Here is a 19,917-nt window from a genome sequence, read left to right as displayed (position 1 = left end):
AATGCGGGCGGGGATCATGAACAACGTTCTGAGTCCGGCGCGGCGGGGTCGGGGCTCGAGGGCCGGGACCGCTTCCGGGAGGAGTGTCGGGGCAAACTCGTGACCCCTGACCTGTCTCACCGTCCCCCGGCCCCGGCGCCGGCCGAGAGCACGGGTCCGCCGGCTGCGCTCCGCCCCGGGGCCCACCGCGCAGGCGCCGCCGGCCACGGTTCCCACGGCGACGGGGGCGCTTCCACGCCCGAGGCCCCGCCCCCAGCAGGCTAGGCTGCGCTGGGCCGCGGGCGGCGCGGGCAGGTGCCAAGGGCTGCGGGCAGGTGGAGGCACGGCGGGCCGGCGGCGGCGGCTCTAGGGTAGGTTGAGCGGCGGCGGCGGTAGATGGGGGCAGGCCATCCGCCCCCTGTCCCCGGCCTGCAAGGGGGCCGGGGAGGCGGCGGCCGGCGATGGCCGCCAAGTTTCTGCTCGGCTGAGGCCCCGGGAGAAAAGTTGGCAAAGTTGGCCGGGGAAGAGGTGGGGACCCGGTGGATCTCCCGGGGCTTTGGGTCTGCGGGGAGAAGGCATCTCGATTTGGGAGCCGGGAGGTCTGTCTCTCGAGACTTGGGAGTGGATCCCGCGGGAAGATCCCTCACTGGGCAGCCAATGGATCCCACGCCACCCGGTTGAAGACTTGGGAGTCGATCCCAGGAGTGGATCGGGCACTGGTGGCCTGGGGTCCCATACGATCCCCAGCCTGGGGGTGACTGTGGACGGTGATTGGAAACTGGGAGCTAGTTGATCCCTCTCCTCTGACCCCCACTGGTCCGAGCCTTGGGAGTGATTCCGAGAGGAGATCTGGTGGCCGGGAGCTGGGGTATCGCTGGAGATCCGTACCCAGCCTGGAACTGCTAGGATCCGGACGTCCGTGCAGGTTGGAGGCCCAGGAGGTGGACACTGGGAAGCGGGGGTGCTGATCGAGGCGGAGCCCGGGGCGAAGGGATCCTCCGGGCACCTGGGGCGGTGGAGAGAGCAGCGCGCGGGGCCCCACGGGCTCCGGGGCTCCAGACGCGCCCTCCCTGCAGGGCCTGCGCACCCCTCCGCGCGCCTTCTCAGGGCAGAGGCGCCCTGATGGGATTAAGGCTCAATCCCCCTGCTCCCGGTAGGCTCGAGTGGCCCCCACCCCGCTGGCGTCGCTGCCTAGGGCTACAGGCGGGACCCAGGGGAAGGGAAGCGGCCCGTTGACCCCCGAGCCGGGCCCGACCTTTCCACACCCTCCTAGCACACACTCGGCACGGAGCCGCGGCGCCGCGCCCTGAAACCCTGCTTCTCCGCTGGTCGGTAGCCGGTCGGTAGTGGGGCTGCCGTGTGACCTCCGCGCGCCGCCTAGGTGGCCAGGGCTTCCTGCCCGCGGGACTGAACTTTCTCCAGACAGGAGCTGCCATTACCTTTTGGAAAGGAAAGGGCTATACCTGTTGCACAAAGAAAGTGCTTTTTCTTTGCAGCTTCTTTGTGACCTTGGACAAAACACTTAACCTCTCTGAGCCCGGGTCTCCCTTTCGGGCGAAATGGAGTGGGGGTGGGGGTCACAGTCCTCTCTCGTCTGGGTGCCTGGCAGGATTAATAGGCATAAAAGGTCTGAAACAGGTTCAGGCTCTGTAAATATTAGTGGGCCCTCGTTCTGTGGTCTCTCCCTTGTCTCATGCCCTGCCGCTTCCCCTCAGGTATCTGAAGGAAGGCTCCAGAAACCCAACTTGCCGTCTTTTTAAACTGCAGGATTAGGCAGATATTTAACTTAGTCTTTCTTCCAAAGGGGTTTAATTGCCCCTCTGATCCCCCTTGCAGAGAGAAGCTCTAGGGTTTGGCTAATCAGTAACCAGGGCATTTGGACAAGACTTCTCCCTTGGCCCAGCTTTCCCTTTGCTAATCCATCGAAGCTCCTGGACAAACATGCATTCACCCTCAGACACCGGTGTCTCATCCTTGGGACAGTTCCAGAGGGAGTTGTGCATCCACTAGGCACGGTCCTGGTGGTTTTATGGGGAATCCTTTTTAAAGGATTTGCATGCTTGACAAGGGTGCAATTATCCTACAGAAGTACAGGGTTTCATTCAGTACAGTGTCTAGACATGTGAGAAGCTCATTCGGTCAACCAGTGTGTGTATTGAGCACCTACTATGTGGCAGACACTAGAAATGGTGGACCCAGGGCAATATAGGGTCTGTCCTCCTGGCTTGCGATCTAGCTGTGAGCAATCAGCTTGCCCTGCAGTCCAGTGAGGCAGCTGTACTGATTCTTGATGTTGGGGGTATAACCCTCACCCCAGATTCTTAGTCTGGAGGTGCCCCACCCCCCCTTGGAGGTCCTGGGGGCTGGCTTTTATTCAGGGCTGACTTTGGCAGGAGAATGGAACAGCCCACTATCTGGCCGTGAGCCTTTCTCCCCTCTCAGCACCACCAGAATACATCTCTGACCATCTCAGAAAAAGAGCCCCAGAGGGATGTTTTAAATGTGCATTCATTAATTAATTCATTCAACAAATATTTCAAGACACCATGTCAAAGAGGAGGCACACCCTTAAGGGGTAAATTCTTTGTGAAAAGAGGCAGTTGCCCAGAAGGAGAGAGCTGTGATAATGGGAAGAGGGGCTGAGGGCTTCTGACCTGGAGTGGGGGATGGTGGGCAGGGGGTTTGTTTCTTGGAGAGCGTGCCCGTGGGTAGAGGATGGCGTTATGTGCTGGAAAGAGGGAACAGAAAGGCCTGGGTGCCTGGACGGAGGAGGGAGCATAGGGTGTTGGCTGGAGATCCTGGCAGGGGCCAGGGCAACCATTCCCAGGGGTTTGGACTTTATACTGGGGCACTGGGGCACTGTGGGAGTTTCTCTGGGGGAGAGGGATGGAGTCAGATGTGTGTTTTGGGAAGCTTGCCCATCTCTTGGGGAGGCTGGATGGGAGATGGTGTGCCAGGAGGCTGGAGACTGCTCGAAAAATCCAGGTGAGAGGTGATGATGGAACTGAACTTGGATAGAGACAGTGGTCAGTGTTGTGTTTCAAGAGCCATGCGGTTGAAGACCCCTTCCTGGAGGCATGGCAGTCAATCTGGAGAAGGAAACCCCCAGTGGAGGTGGCCTGAATATTTTAAGTGTCAGTATTTCATTCAAGTCAGCAAACCTTCCTGAGCATCTGTTGTCACCTGCCCTGGGAGGGTCATAAACATCTGAGGGGACTTTACCTTGGAACCCTCACCATCTTCCTGCGTGAGGGGGTGGGGCTCGTCATTCCCATTTTACAGATTCAGGACTCAGTGTTGTGGCGGTGAGGTCTTTGTCAGCTGCCAGTGGCAGAGCAGGGATTTGAACTTGCTTCCAGCTTGCAAATCCAGGATGTTTGGAGTTAGGGAAGTTGAATAGAGAAGCCACAAATGTTGGTGAGGTTGGGTCAGGGTGCAGCAGGGGTAAACCCAGGGAGGCTTCCAGGAGGAGGCAGGGATAGAAAGGAGGGAGTCGGCCAGGGAGACTTGGGGGCAAACCCTGGCGCTGCCCCTTCCTGGCTGTGGTCTGAGGCCATGGTATTTGGTTTGAGACTCCGTGTCCTCATCTGTAAAATGGTCTCATGATAGGATACTCCCCTCCCTCAAAGGGTTGTTATACAAGTTGAGAGAAGCAGTGCATGGACATTACCAGGCATAGTGTCCACACTGGTCTGTGCCCACTAAGTAGTGGGTATGATTATTATAATAGATGTCACCACGGCATGTCATTATGTGTGTATATATATATATATATATATATATATATATATACACACACACACACACTATATATATATATATATATATATATATATAGTGTTTCAGGCATGTGGTGCTTGCCTCTTCCAACCTGGTGTGTTTGGTGGGTGGGCGGGGGGGACGTTGGGCGACCACGGGTGACACTTGAGCTGAGTCTTAAAGGAGGAGAGGGCAAGGATGAGGACATTGCAGGCAGCAGGAGCAGGACAGGCAAAGGCAGGGCCATTAGGAGAACTGTGTGCTCATTGGTATACCCAGAATACAGGGTGTGTTGAAGAAATAAAAGTTAGACCATTGGCAACAAAAATTCTCTTTACACCCCCTGCCGCTCCCTAAATACCCAAACAGGAAGGCTTTGGCAGGTTTGGGATTGAGAGGAGGGCAGGGGGAATCTCTGTCCAGGAGTTTCACATTTCTTCCCCCACTCACCCATCCAGATTATAGGAGTGTGACCCCAGACAAGCCATTCCCCTCCTGGGACCTCAATTTCTTTCTCTGTAAAATGGGAGGATTGGAGAGAATGTAGAGAAAGCACATAACACATCAGAGCAACTGCTTTTCACTGAACCCTTTACATGTGCTGGGTTCTGGGCGAAGCTCTTTTGTTCTTTTTTTATTCTTCACAACAAACACAGGCGATGCCTACTTTGGGGACCCTTGATTCTGCAGTTTATAAAACTGAGGCTTTGAGGGGGTCCTTCTGCCCAAGACCACTACCGAAACTCCTGTCATTTACAAAGAAGCTAACAAACTTTGAATTGAGAGATACACACACAGGCACACACAAATTTTTTTTTCCTTCAATGTGATGGATATTTTATTGAGCATCTTCTATGGGCAAGTCAAAAGAGCCTCTGCCCTTAGGAATTCACTCCACAGAAATCTGGTCAATTGGTTGGGAGGAAGGGAGGGGGAAGGCAAATTGAGACAAATATGGAAATGATTATGGATTGACTTCTGAGAAGTAGTTATCACTGCCACATTTGCTAATTGCTCAGTTGAGTGACCTTTGAAATGTTGTATAGCCTTGTCTCCACTGAGAATATAAAATACATCCCCAAAGGCTGATCTTTGGATATTTACATCACTGAGTCAGAAGAGATACACATACACACACACACACACACACTCACACACACAGTATAATAATAACATATAATATATATATTATGGTAAAATAACATGTAACATACCAAACACTTCAAAAACGGCAAAATGAATTTACGTTAAGTGAAAAGTAAAATCCCGCCCAAGACCCCCAATCCCATTCCTCAGAGATAACGCAGTCAGCAGTTCCCTCGACCCTCCAGAAACTTTCCACATACATATGCTCTGTTTACTTCTTCCCAAGCCCTTATCACACTCTGCTATCTTAAGTTGTTTTTTGGGGTTTTTTTGGTCCACTCTGGAACCAGATGGAAAGAATTGCATCTTGGTTCTGCCACTTATTGTCTGTGTGACCTTGGGCAGGTGACTTAACCTCTCTGAGCCGCAGTTTCCTCATCGGCAAATGGAGATAATAACGGGTCTTACCTCTGAGGGTTGCTGAGAGGAGGAAATGAAAAGGAACTGGCACATGGTCAGTGCTCGGTATGTGTTGCTTCTTGTTCCTTGTGGTGGTTGTAGTGGAGGTGGTATTGCTTCCTCCCCCTCTAGATGACGCTCCAAGAAGGCAGAAACCCTATTTGTCTTCACTGCTGTTTCCTTAGTAAACAGTTGTGGAATAAAGAAATGAATAGGTATATGTGGACATATGCTTTGAACAACAACAATCATAAGACAAAGAATTTCACGCAGAAATTAAAAATAGATGTGGACCCATTTTAGACCGTGTTGACTTACTGCACTCTTTTAAAAAACTGAACAATACTTCAATGCCTGAAGGTGCTATTAGTTATTGAGCACATGCCCTGCTGGTGAGCATTGAGTGGTTTGTTTTCTTGCTATAACACACAGTGTCACGGTGACATCCCTGCTCATGTGTCTTTGCATACTTGTTGTAGTCGATGGGAGGGCACATTCCAAGATGGGGAACAGTTGGGATATAGGGTGTTTAGAATGTTGATCTCACCTGCTCAGTTTCCCTCCAGAGTGGCTGTACCTTTCCTATTCCTTCCAAGGCTGGAAACACATAGTCCTTTGTGTCAGTCAGGTTTCTCCATGATAATACTGTGTAACAAACATCTCCCAAATCACAGTGATTTTTTTTTTTTGTCTGCATTGGGTCTTTGTTGCTGTGCATGGGCTTTCTCTAGTTGTGGTGAGTGGGGCTATTCTTCATCGTGGTGCACGGGCTTCTCATTGTGGTGGCTTCTCTTGTTGCGGAGCACAGGCTCTAGGCATGTGGGCTTCAGTAGCTGTGGCACACGGGCTCAGTAGTTGTGGCTCGCGGGCTCTAAAGTGCAGGCTCAGTAGTTGTGGCGCATGGGCTTAGTTGCTCCGCGGCATGTGGGATCTTCCTGGACCAGGGCTCGAACCCGTGTCCCCTGCATTGGCAGGCGGATTCTTAACCACTGTGCCACCAGGGAAGTCCCTGCAGTGACTTTTAACAGCAAACATTTGTTTCGTACTTGGGGGTCATCAGATGGCTTGGCTGACCTTGCCTGGGCTTGGCAGGGAGGCTGGATTCCAGGCTTTGGTTTGGGTTCCCGTCTGCCCTGTGTATCTTCATCTTGGTACCCAGGCTGACAGGCAGCAGCCAGCCAGGACGTGCTCTTCTGTGGTGGACAACAGATGCTCAGGAGCTCACTGGGAACCTGCAGAGCCTCCGAAAGCCTCCCCTTGGAACTGGGAAGGTGTCATTTCTGCCCTCATTCTCTTGGCCAAAGCAAGTCACGTGGCCAAACTCAATATCAATGAGATGGAAGTACGATCCTCTCATGGAGGCTGAGAGGGAGCTAGTATATATCTTCTGAGCAGGAATACAGCCTCCCACATGGGTCAGGGAGGTCCTTGCCAAGGTGGAGGGTCCGCCCAGAGGTGGCAGTGAGCATCGTGGCTCATGATTTGTGGGGGACACATCAAAGCAGGGGTCTGGGTAAGGCGACCCGGTTTGTGAGAACTCCCAGAACAGGAAGTTCACCTCTCTGAGCCTCAGTTTCCTCATCTGGAAAATGGGAATAATGCGTCTTCTCTGGCAGAGCTGCTGTGAAGCTTGAAACAGTATTGGATAAGGAGGTGCTTTCTGTGACATGAGGTGCGAAGGTGAGGGATAATCGTCTTGATGGTGGTTTTTGCTCTGGACTTTGTTCCTCAGGCTCTGGTACCTGTAGCCAGTGGACTGGGAGATCCCAGTGAGGCCAAGGGGAGGCTGTGGAGGTGATCAATCTGGCTTCAAATCCCAGCTCTGCTCCTTATGGTCCTCGTGACCCTCAACCAGTCTCATCACCTCTCGGAACCTCAGTTTTCCTGTTTGTAAAATGGACACAGGGTGCTTATGACCATTAGCAAGAAGGACTGTGAAACACTTGGCATGAAGTAGATGACATATAAATGGTCCTGTGACTGCGGAGCTGGGATGGGGGTGGGGGTTCCTAATTAGGGTGGAGTGAGGAATTCTGCAAAACTGGATATCGGTTCTGCAGAATTGGTTCTAGAATTAGATATTCCCAACATCCCTTGGGAATAATGCAGAGACTCCGGATCCAGACTGCCTGTGTTCAGACCCCACCTCCACTATTCTCCAACTGTGTGACCTTAGGCAAGACAGTTGGTCTCTCTGTGCCTCAGTTTACTCCTCTGTAAAACGGGAGTAACAATGGTGCCTTCCTCCTGAGGTGGATGAGCATTAAATGAGTTAATACATAGTGCCCTATAATGAATGTACATGTGTCATTTTTTTAAATTAATTAATTAATTTTTTTTGGCTGCGTGGTTCTTCGTTGCTGCACACGGGCTTTCTCTAGTTGCGGCGAGTGGAGGCTACTCTTCATTGCGGCGTGCGGGCTTCTCATTGCAGTGGCTTCTCTTTTGCAGAGCACGGGCTCTAGGCACGCAGGCTTCAGTAGTTGTGGCATGCGGGCTCAGTAGTTGTGGCTCGTGGGCTCTAGAGCTCAGGCTCAGTAGTTGTGGTGCACAGGCTTAGTTGCTCTGAGGCATGTGGGATCTTCCCAGACCAGGACTCGAACCCGTGTCCCCTGCATTGGCAGACGAATTCTTAACCACTGCACCACCAGGGAAGTCCCTACATGTGTCATTTTTACAATAATACTATTGTCATTATTACTAGTATCATTGTTATGTATGAAGGTCTGTGAGGTTGCTTCTGGTCCTTGGAGCACCAGGGTCCTGGGGAAAGGAGTGACTTAGGACCCCTGCTTCCCAGCAAGTGTTTTTCCCCTTCTGCTGTAGCTGGAGAGCTGTCAGTTAACGGATCACTGTTTACTTGACGTTCTGTCCCCAAGGCGAGCCTTGACTATCCACTCAGCCCCCTTCCGGCCAGGGAGGGGTCTTGGATGCTCTGAGTTTAAGGAATATTCACACCTTCCCTTTGTGGAAACAATCAGCAGGTTTCAGGGAGCCCCTGGTTATGAGTATCGGCTGGAGGCCACCTGAGCTAGGTGCAGGGTTAGAAGTCACACTGACTCCTTCATTCAATGAAAATTTATCCTGTAGCTATCGCTTGGCAAATCCCGTGCTGGCCATGGGGAAAATGGGATCTGCTTGATGTCAGGGCTGGATTTTTGGAGAAGAGTTGGGTAGCGCCAGCATGGGATACCTATGTGACCCTGTGTAGGTCACTTCACCTCTCTGGGCATTTCCCCATCGGTGAAGTGAGTCTCAGATGGGCCAAGGTGTCACTGAAGGTGAGAGAGGACAGCCTTTGACCTGTGTGTACCTGATGGTCTGCCTTGGCTCCTGTGCCTTCAGAAGTTTGGGGAGATGACTGAGTCTGCTCTTCCTCCATCTGCTGAGACCTGGCTTTTGAGAACACTAAATGTTATTTAGAGTAAAATAAAAATAATAAGTAGGGAGTTTTCATTCTGTCCCAGGCACTGTGCTCATCATTGTTTTATTTGATTCTTTTTTTTTTTTTTTTTTGCGGTATGCGGGCCTCTCACTGTTGTGGCCTCTCCCGTTGCGGACCACAGGCTCCGGATGCGCAGGCTCAGCTGCCATGGCTCACGGGCCAGCCGCTCCGCGGCATGTGGGATCTTCCCGGACCGGGACACGAACCCGTGTCCCCTGCATTGGCAGGCGTACTCTCAACCCCTGCGCCACCAGGGAAGCCCTATTTGATTCTTATGTCCCCATTTTACAGATGAGAAAACTGAGGCTCAGAGAGGGAGCCCCATGCCCAGGGCCTCTACTAGGAAGGGGGAATGCTGATCCTTGCAGCCTGACTCAGCCCATGTGCCTTCAATCCCTCCTTTGCTGCCTCCCTGGCGGTAAAGCAGGCCAAGCTAGACAATCCTAGTGTTCCGTCCCATCTGTACTGTGTCATTGCTGTGTGACTCTGGGCAAGTGACTTTGCCTCTCTGAGCCTCAGTCCTCATCTGCAGAAAGAAGACTCTAGGATTTTCCCTGTGGGGTGGTTGTGGGGTTAGGTGAGATAACCGTGCACATAGTAGGCACTTTAAAAATGGGATCGCTGACCCATAAAAAGATCAGTTTAGTATTCTTAAAAACTCTCTGTAAGTTATACCAAGGAATGACTTTATGAATCACTATATAAATCTTCCTTGTTTGTAGTAGCAGAAGTAGTCATAGTAGCAGTAATTCAAAATAATAATTAGCGTTGATGGACTGCTTCTTATACTCTAGTTCCTTGTGCATTATTATATCCAATCTTTTCTCAGTGCTAGTGTCGTTCCCATTTTACAGATGAGGAAACTGAGTCCCGGTGTGGTGAACCTCCTCTCCCAGAGCTACCAGCCAGTGGCAGCCCTTTTGTGTGTGACTCTCCTTGGAGAGTCAGCTGCACTTTCAAAGGCTCCAGGTCAGGGCTGTGGCTCTGTGTTGACGTTTCTTTTTGTTTTGCTTCCTCAGTGAAGGAAGCCCTTTCTGGGTGCCATCCTGTTTACCTGAGGCGTGGTGAGGCGCCGCTGTGGGAAGGAAGCCCAGGGTGTGCGGGGCCCACCGGCAGAGGGAGGCCAGTGGGCACGTTGGGTCCACCGAGGTCACTCCGTGAACTCCCGCCACCCTGCCTGCCCAGACATGGAGCCTGGGCCTTAGTGGGCACAGTGCCTGCCAAGCCCTGCCCAGTGCCCTGGGCTGGGCTGCGGAGTGACTCGTTGGGGAACTCCCAGGGCCCTTTGGCCTGGGAAGCTGCCCAAGTTTGTCTCTCCCTTTCATTTTAGGCCCCAGCCCTGGAAATCTCATGTCTTTGTTTCTAGAATGGATTGCCTGCCTGCCAGGGACTTGCTTGGCATGAGAAGGGGTCCGAGGCCATGGGAGAGAATACAGAGTATATTAGACTGAGTTATCGGCCACTAGTCAGGACCCCTGAGTACCTACTTCTCTGCTGTGTGTCCTTGGGTAAGCCCCTTCCCGCTCTGGGCCTTTTTCACAGGGGGAGGGGCAACTGGATGAGTAGATCCCAGAGCCTTTTATTCTTGCTGCGCCTTTTGGGAAGACTCAAGACCAGACCTTTGAAACGTAGGGCCCAGGAAAAAACCAAAAAAAACAACAACAAAATCCCACCCTTTGTTGAAGACCTACTGTGTACCAACTGCCTTGTTAGGGAGGTATTGCATCTACGTCTTCTGTCAGTCCTCAGAATGACTTGGACAGGTGGTATTACTAACCCATTTTACAGATGAGAAAACCGAGCCTCAGAGACCTGAAGCCTTCCTCAAGTCTCTTAGCTTGAGGCAAGAAGTGGCAGAGGCTGGATCTGAACTCAGGTCTGCCACCTGCCAACCCCTATGATAATAACTCAACGCAGTGTGTCCTCCCACCTCCCCATGACCATGTTGAAAATACCATCTCTCCCCTCAGAACTTCCCAGGCAGTGTATCCCTGTCCTCTTTTGGGATAGTTGGTCATTTTCATCTTTGTTATTAATTAAGCACCTACTGTGTACCAGGGCCTGGGCTGGGCCCTGGGTCTCAGAGGTGCCTGGGATACAGCTCCTGCCCTCCCAGAGGGGACAGATGAGGGGTTACAGGGCAGCGTGCCCAGGGCTGTGATGGCGGGTGTGGGGCCCATGGGGGCACCGGGGTGGGGACCCTGTTCTCCCGGCCCCGCCTCCTGGCAGCCTCGAAGCAAAACCGTTTCCCTTGACACGCTCAGACTTGGATGAGACGGGAAGCTTTGGCAACCAGCATTCCACCTCCTTCTTGGAGAGGTGAGGTGTGCCTGGTTACTGTGGGATTTAACTGCAGGGAGGAGATGATGAGATGTCCAAGTGTCGCCTTTAGCCAGATGCCTTCATCTCAGCCCCTCTGCCCTCCTCCTTTTCCTTCATTAAAGGGGGGGATACGGTGAAGGGGGGCAGCAAAAAGCTCTGGAGGAATTTTTGGAATGCCCAGAATGCTAGCTGACCCAGCAGAGCAAGTGTGAGCCATCTGCCCTGGCTTTAGTGAGCTGGGCTGGGCGACCGCAGGGGCTTCCTGGGCGTCGCCCAGTTCCTGTGCCAAGGCCCGGGTCACCCCCCGGAAGGTGGCTCTTCTGTGGACCGCGGCAGCGGCCCACCATGATGACACTGCTCGGTTGAGAGCCATGCAGCCCTGGGGTCACCTGCTGCCTCTGTTTTGTCGCCAGCCCTGGGCGTGGCTTCTTCTCTCTGCATGGGTGTCTGTGCCATGGAGCGTGGGTGCTGATGCCCGTCTTTCAGCCCGGCCGGGAGCTCCCAGCGAGGTCACGTAGGTGAATGTTGGGGTGAATGGCCAGTTGATGTTTGTGCTGGTCTACTGGGGTGGGTGGTGATGTTAAGTAAAGCCCCCACTGTGCGCATGCATCCTTCTGCAGTACCACGGGGTTTCTATATCCTTTACTATTTACACCTGGCCAGCCCTTCTGCCTGAAGGTGGTGGCAGGAGATAACTGTTCAGTGCTCTAACAGATGATTCTCAGTTCATTTTCCAAATTAATAATTTTTATTCTCTTTTTATCCTTAGTACAATATGTTTACGTCATGCTACAGTACATGTTCATTGTCAAACATTTACAAATACAGATAAACAGAAAGGAGGAGGTAAGACTCATACAATCCCACAGTCGAAAGATAACCTGGGCTCATGTTTTGCGGTGTGAGTTTTAGACTTGTGCACAGTACATGTGATGGAGAGATGTCAGCACTGCATTCTGCGGTTTAGAGTGTGGGCTTTATTCTCAGGTGGCTTGAATCCAAATCCTGGCTCTGGAATCTCCTAGCTGTGTGACCTTGGGCGGGTCACTTTCCCTCTCTGAGCCTCAGTTTCTCCTCCGTGAAGTAAGGTGGCTGTGAGGATTAAATGAGTCGATGTCTGTGAAGTGCTTAGAGAGATGCCTGGGATACAGCAAATACTTCATGTTTACGAGCTACCGTTTTACACTATGCATATTTTCCCCTGTTTTGAGCGCTGCGCCCCTTTCTAGCAATGCTGTAATCTACAACTGGCAGGTTTGGACATTAGGCTGGGGGGGACACCCTGACCACCTCCTGGCAGGGCCAGGGCCAGCAGTGGGGGCTGCTGAGAATGGGGGTTGGGCCAGCTGGTTTGGCCGACACAGAGCGCTCCTGGCACACTCACAAGCCGGTCCTGATCTTTATCGCTCAGGGATGCTTCCTGTCCCCACTGAGTCCTGGGCATTTGTCCAAATTAAAGCCGCTGGCTGGTCCCAGCAGCTGGAGGTGGCCCCTGTAAATGAGCTCACCGAGAACCCTTCTTCTTTCTCCCTGGGCGCCCGCAGTGGCTTCAGAAGGATGGGCTCAGCCACAGCTGGGAAGAGGGACAGGGTCGGCTGGCCACCTCTAAGCAGGTCTGAAACTAGGCAGTCACCTGGCACCAGTGGGGACCCTCAGAGAGAGGGAAGGGGTTTGGGGAGCCATCGGACAGGACAGTTAATGGAGCCTGGCTTTCAGAAGTGAATTTGGGGCTGGCGACATCCATGGGGGGCAAGCGATGGCGTGCTTTACCAGCTCAGTGACCACGGGCGAGTTAAACAACCTCATCCGCCCTCAGTCTTCTTCTCTGTAAAGTGGGGCTAATAGTAGGTCTCACCTTATAGGGTTGTTGTACTATGATATGTAAAGGTCCTAGCACAACTGAACCCATAGTCAGCACCTCATCGTCATCATTTGTACATCTAAAACAACATGGACTGAGCCAGACACTATGCTAAGTGCTCCCTATGCGTTATTTCCTAGTCATGAATCGTCGTTGCTGTTATTAACACCATTGTCCTGCTGTCTGATTCCACACTGCTTGGGAGTATGTTTAACCATGGCTTCACACCTTTGAGAGTGTGATGAAACACTCAGCACACAGTCAGTGATCAATAAAAGGCAACCACAGCGGTTGTTATTATTGGGTTTGCTGGCACTACACGCAGCTGGTGGACGACAGGCAGCTCCCTCACCAACCCAACGCCTGTCATTTGGAGCACCTGTCCCGTGAGTGTTCTTCAGGGGCTGACCTTGAAATCCAGGTTTGGGACTTCCCTGGCGGTCCAGTGGTTAAGATTCCGTGCTTCCAATGCAGGGGACGTGGATTCAATCCCTGGTTGGGGGACTAAGATCCCGCATGCCTCATGGCACAGCCAAAAAAAAAAAAAGAAAACCAGGTTTTCCTTGTCCATTTCAGTGCCATGCCCCTGCCCCCATCGGCAGTCCTCTTGGCCGTCTATCCACTTCAGCTGCCCTGAAGGATGGTCTCTGCATCCTGGGGGTACCCCCAGGATCCTCCAGAGTGAATGTTGTACCCACGACACGGTATATCCCAAGCGTCTCTCCCAAATTTGGGCGTGATTAATCTGGCTGTTGTTGTGGAGGATGGTACAAAATTTGCACCCGCAAACTGTACTTTTAGGGGGTGGATCGTGGAGGCAGGGTGTTGGGAGGATAACTGCTCTTGCGGGCTGCTGCCTCGGGCTCTGGCTACAATCTTCACCTTCTGCTGGCTTGGAGTACGGGCGGGGGGTTTCCCTCTAACTGTGCTTCCACAGGCCGACCGATGCTGGGAAATCTTCAGTTCCAGCGTGTGTCTACTGTGAGGGGGCGGGGTAGGCGGCTGGAACAGGCCGGGACCCCAGCTGGTTTTCCCTTCTATCTGAAATCTAAGATCGTACTAGAGAAAGATGCTAAGTACGAAATATAATTCTTTGGGTAGTTCTTAGTACCGAAACAAGACAGAATCATTATAGAACACAAGCAAAAAATAAAAATACAAAATAAAAATCAACCAAAATGTTACCACCCAGGCAGATATCACAGTGATAACAACAACGAAAATAATAAGTTAATGTCTATCGAGCACTTGCTAAATGCTTTACATGCTTTGTCTCACTTCACCTACTCAGGAAAAGGTATTTCTGAGAGATTTGAATTCGGGACCCTGTGCTCATGAACGCATGGTCAGAACCACCCAAAAGATCTGGTCCCCCATTGATCCTTCCGTCGACCCCCTAGGATGTGCCAGGCACGTGTTAACTCACTTCATTCTCATGGTGACTCAGAGAGGCAGGAACTCTTCTTGTTCCCATTTTCCAGATGAGGAAACTGAGGTCCAGAGAGGTGAAGTCCCTAGCCCATGGTCACTCAGGAGGTGGGATGTGAACCCATGTAGAGCCTCTGTTTTGAGGATTTAATGCCTCAACTCTGTGTTTTCCAAACTCCAGTCATTCCTGTATCACCTTGAAAAGTTTTCATGTTTATGTACCACCTGGGACTGTTCCTCAGTTAATGTTTTTCTTGAACTTGACTCACTTTTTAAAGTAACAGCTTTATTGAAATACAATTCACTTACCATATGATTCATTCATTTAAAGCGTACAATTCAAATTACAGTTAAAAATAGAACTACCATATGATCCAGCAATTCCAGTTCTGGGTATTTATCCAAAGAAAATGAAAACACTATCTTGAAAAGACATCTGCACCCCCGTGTTCATTGCAGCATTATTCATAATTGCCAAGATATGAAAGCAACCTAAGTGTCCATCGATGAATGAATGGATAAAGAAGGTGTGGCATATATATACAATGGAATATTATTCAGCCATAAAAGGAGTGAAATCTTGCCGTTTGTGACAACATGGGTGGACCTCAAGAGGATTAACTTAAGTGAAATAAGTCAGATAGAGGAAGACAAATACCAGATGATCTCATTTGTATGTGTAATCTAAAAAAAACCCAAACAAACCCCAAACAAAAACAAGACCTCCAGTACATAGATACAAAGAACAGATTGGTGGTTGCCAAGTGGGGGCTGGGGGCCTGGGGGTTGAAATGGGTGATCAAAAGGTACAAACTTGCAGTTATGCAACAAGTCCTGGGGATGTAATGTACAGCACGGTGACTCTAAGTTCATAATATTGTATTGCATATTGGAAAGCTGCTAAGAGGGTAGATCTTAAAAGTTTCATCACAAGAAAAAAACTTTTTGTAATTATGAGTGATGACGGATGCTAACTAGACTTATTGTGGTAATCATTTTGCAACATATACACTTGAACCTAATATAATATTGTATGTCAATTATACCTTAAAAAATTTTAAATAAAAAGAATTAAGAAAGTATATAGTTCAGTGATTTTTAGTATATTCACAATTTTAGGACATTTTTATGACCACAAAAAGAGATTTCGTATTCATTTGCAGTCATTCCCCACTTCCTTCCAATTCCCCCAGCCCCTGGTAACCATTAATCTACTTTCTGTCTCTCGAATTTGCCTATTTTGGACATTTTATATAAATGGAATCATACTGTATGTAGTTTTTATTCTAACTCCTTTTACTCAGCATAACGTTTTCAGGGTTCAGCCGTGTTGTCAAGTGTATCAGGACTCCATTCCTTTTTATGGCCGAATAATACTCCATTGTATGGCTCGACGACATTTTGACTCAGTTTTTAAAAACTTAAAAATATTAAAAAAGATGTTCAACGTGCTGGTTATATTTGATCTAAAGCATGGGGAAATACATCACTTAAAGCCTGTTTTTTTTTTTACTATAACTGGAGATTTATTATATTCTAATACAGATCATTTATAAATGCAATTTCTTTACTCAAAAGTTCCCTCTCTTTTTGTCTGTGTACAATTTGCAAAACTATTCTGAAAGAGGAATATATGTGCACAAGTCTGCAAAGACTGCAAGTTAAGAATATGGTAAATGCTTTACAAGTTACTTTCAAAAAACTATCTGCTGTATAACTGATTCACTTTGTTATAAAGCAGAAACTGACACCATTGTAAAGCAATTATACTCTAATAAAGATGTTAAAAAATTTTTAAAAATTAAAAAAAAAAAGCTATCTGCCACAACTGGGCCTTTACAGTGCCTTTTTCTTTTCTTTTCTTTTTTTTTTTTTGGATAAAAATATTTCAATGCCAGCCTTCCTTCCGCTGCGTTATCACTGTGGTACATACACACCCCATGCCCTGATGTACTTGGGACCGTACATTGTAAACCCTTAACAGGCCACCCACAAAGTGAGCTGTTTTATCGTGTCCTGTCGTTGTTATATTTGGGGGAGGGGGGTGTGATGAGATATTTTCCATTTTGTCCCATGAATGAGAAAAACACAGTCTTCTGCTAGAACAGAGGAGAGACTTAAATTTCAGCGTTGACCGCTCGCATGCTGTACGCTGCCCCCGTCCACATATTGGGTTGAACGTGTGAAAGTGCCGTTTTTGTAGCCCAACAATGGTGGAATATGGTAATTTCATACGGTACAACCTGAGGATGACCCTACCAGGTCAGCAATATTGGTCCCTGTTTGCAGATGAGAAAACTGAGCCTCAAGAGGGAGGTGACTCAGCAAACACAGCCAGCACGGGCAGAACGGGGAGCCAAAGTCCCTACTCATTTCATATGGCCTCCCTTGGCTCTTGCAATGACACTGCTGACTCACCGGCGGTGGATGGGAGCTTTGGCTTATTTTTTCAGCAGCAGGGACGGGTTTCCCTGCACCATCCACGCTCCCCTCCGTTCCGCGTGGGCTGGCCACGTGCCTACTGCATGCCCTGCGGGAGGCCGCTGGCTGGGAACCAAACAAGTCTACCCATCGCTGGTCTCCAAGGCCCCTGACAACCTGGTCCTTCCTCTCCCCATCCTGAGCCAGCGACTCGGGGCCCTTGGCCCCGCTGCAGCCGGGAACGCTGAGCCCTGCGCATCCCTCCCTGGAGGATTGGTCCACATTTGGCAACTCTCTGTCTACGGAGCAGGATGGCAGAATCCCCAGGGGCGGGCATTGGATCCGGGCCCTAACCAGGCTGTCTGGAGTTTTGTGCCTTTCCTTTGGAAGCCTTCCTTTCTAGGGGAGGGAACAAAAGGCCTCGAGTGCCTGTTTCTCTCAAGGTCACAGAGCCAGCTGGGAGCTGCTGCGCAGGGACAAGATGTCAGGATTCCTGCCACCTAATTCCTGCTTCTTCCCCCCGACACCCTCCCGGCCCCCTTGAGCCCCCCTGTTGTTGGAGGCACCCGTCCTTGCTGCCCCCCACAGCAGGTGTGAGCTGGCTGGGGGTGCCACACAGCCCCCGAGCTGTCTGGGTGGAGCTCCAGCACCCACTGGCCACCCGCCAGGTGACTTGGGGAGCCCACCGGGCCGGTCATGGCTTGAAGATAGTCCAGCACCCAGCACCCCAGCAGGTGGAGGAATGGGCTTGGCCCTTTCCCCACCCATCCCCCGCATGCTGGGGCCCACCCCCGGCTCAGCCCATGGGCCACCTGCCTCTGGCAGCGCCTGAGTGTGCCGGGTTTTGCAGGAGAAATGCTGCCTCGGTCCTCCCCGCCCCAGTAGGACAAAGCCTTCCAGGGACCCTGCCAGTGGAGAGGGGAAGGGGGAGACCGAGGCAGGGTAACTGGACCAGCAGAATCACAGCACAGTGTGGAGGACCACGGTTCCACAAAGAGACAGACCCCAGTTCCAGTCTTGCCTCTGGACAAGTCACATCACCTGCCTCTACTTCTGTTTCCTCATCTGCCAAATGGGTGTGATAGGCCTGCTTCAAAGGACTGATAAGGGTTGGGCCTGTAGTAGGAGCTCAGTAAATGGCCATGTAATGGGGGAGGGGGTAGATGGAGGAGAGCAGGCAGGCTCTTGTGTCCAGGAAGCCTGGGCTCAAGTCTTTGGCTTCACCATTTGCTGCTTGTGTGACTCCGGGCAAGTTGAGCCCCCCAGCCTCAGTCTCCCTGTCTGTACAATGGGAATGACGGGAGAACCAATTTGAATGTGCTGTTATGAGGATCGATTGAGATGCTGCCTGTGAAGTCCTTATTAGCTTGGCATGTCTTTGGAAGCTGTTATTATGATTATTATTAATATAATAATAATGTCTCCACAGTATCCACATTGGATGCATCTGAGTGTGTTTATTGGATGACCTTGCAAACTTGGGGATGTGTTTCTTTGAAAAGGGGGAAACCAAAGGGTGATGGAGGCAGGGGGATGGATGATGTGAACCCTCAGGGGCCCTTCCTGTCCAGAGATGCTGGATAAAATATTGGTCCAAGGCCAGGGACTCTGTGTTCTGCTGTCTGGGCCCTTGACAAATGGGGTCATTGGCCTTGGTGAGGCGAATGGGTGGATGGTAGGCAGGATCCACCCCCAACTTCCTGCTGGGGTGTGAGTCAGAAACAGAAAGGCCTGAGTGTGTCCAAGTCCCTCTAACCCTGTGGTCACTTGGGGGCACCCACCTTCCCCCCCCTTCCCTCCCCCGGGGTTCTGGTGGGGCCCAGGGGTGTGAGGTGCTCACAGGTTGTTCTGTGGACTGGTTTCTCACCCTTAGATTCGCAGCGGGGTGGGGTGGGAGAGCTGGGGTTGCTGAAGCCCAGAGAGGGCAGGGTCTTTGACCTGTGTCACCCAGCAAGCTGAGGGCAGAGGGCTCTTGACTCTGGGCTCCGGGCAGGGACATTTTATTGCTGAATTGGCCTCTGTCCTCACTGAGTTTAATTTCTCCACTTTCTCACCTGCAGTACATAGTCTTTATTCCTTACTCATAAGTGGCTCCTGGCATTAACCAAACCACGAGGCCAAAAATACACTCCCCTGGACCTACATATTTTTCATGTGGGTGTCCTCCAAAAGCTCAGAGGGGGGATGGTAATAACAGCCACCACCATCATATAGCTGTTAACACATTGAACACATGCTGTGAACCAGGCACGCTGCTCTGCGCTTTATAACGATTAACTCATTTCATCCTCCCAGTGGCCCCATAAGGCAGGGATTGTTATTTTTATACCCTTTTTACAGATGTGGTAACTAAGGTACAGAAAGGCAAAATAACTTGCCTAAGGCCACCATGGTAGAACTGGGATTTGAACCCAGGCAGCAAAATCTGCCACCAGATTTCAAAACTAAAAATGATATTAAAATTGTGGTGAAGTACACATAATGTAAATTTAGCATCTTAACCATTTTTAGGTGTACCGTGCAGCGGCATTAAATATGCTACCGTCATCGCCATCCATCTCCAGAATTCTTTTCACTTTGCAAAACTGAAACTGCACCCACTAAACACTAGCTCCCCATTCCCAGCTTCCCGCATCCCCTGATAACTGTTACTCCACTTTCTGTCTCTGTGAATTTGACTAGTCTAGATACCTTATGTAAGTGGGCTCATGCAATATTTGTCCTTCTGTGTCTGGCTTATTTCACTGAGCATAATGTCCTCAAGGTTCACCCACGTTGTAGCCTTTGTCAGAATTTCCTTCCATTTTAAGGCTGAATAATATTTCATTGTACATAAACACCACACTTTGTTTATCCATTCCTCAGTCGTGTACCTGGACACTTGGGTTACTACCACGTTTTAGCTGTTGCGAAGAATGCTGCTATTAACATGGGTGTACAAATATCGCTTTGAGATCCTCCTTTCAATTATTTTAGGTAGTTACCCAGAACTAGGATTGACGGATGGTATTTTTAATCTATCTATTTAATTTATCTATTTTTAATTATTTGGGGAACCACCATACTGTTTTCCACAGCAGCTGCACCATTTTACATTCCCACCAGCAACGTACAACCGCATCCCACCAACACCTGTTATTTTCTGTTTTTTTTTTTT

The 19,917-nt window shown here is 50.5% G+C and overlaps 1 protein-coding gene across 1 annotated transcript in view; it reads left to right on the top strand.

Annotated features, from left to right (window-relative positions):
* Nucleotides 1–51: 51 nt before the first annotated feature.
* The window catches only part of KIAA1671, a 185,290-nt gene continuing 165,424 nt past the window's right edge, over nucleotides 52–19,917 (top strand). Inside the window, exon 1 of the mRNA XM_079943577.1 lies at nucleotides 52–350. The gene's annotated coding sequence lies outside the window, so the exon portion shown is untranslated. The remainder of the gene's footprint in view (nucleotides 351–19,917) is intronic.

This window comes from Stenella coeruleoalba (genome assembly GCF_951394435.1).
Source record: "Stenella coeruleoalba genome assembly, chromosome: 14".
In the NCBI taxonomy this organism is placed as follows: Eukaryota; Metazoa; Chordata; class Mammalia; order Artiodactyla; family Delphinidae; genus Stenella; species Stenella coeruleoalba.
Note: the sequence above shows the minus strand (reverse complement) of the source record. Positions and strands in the feature narration are given on the sequence as shown.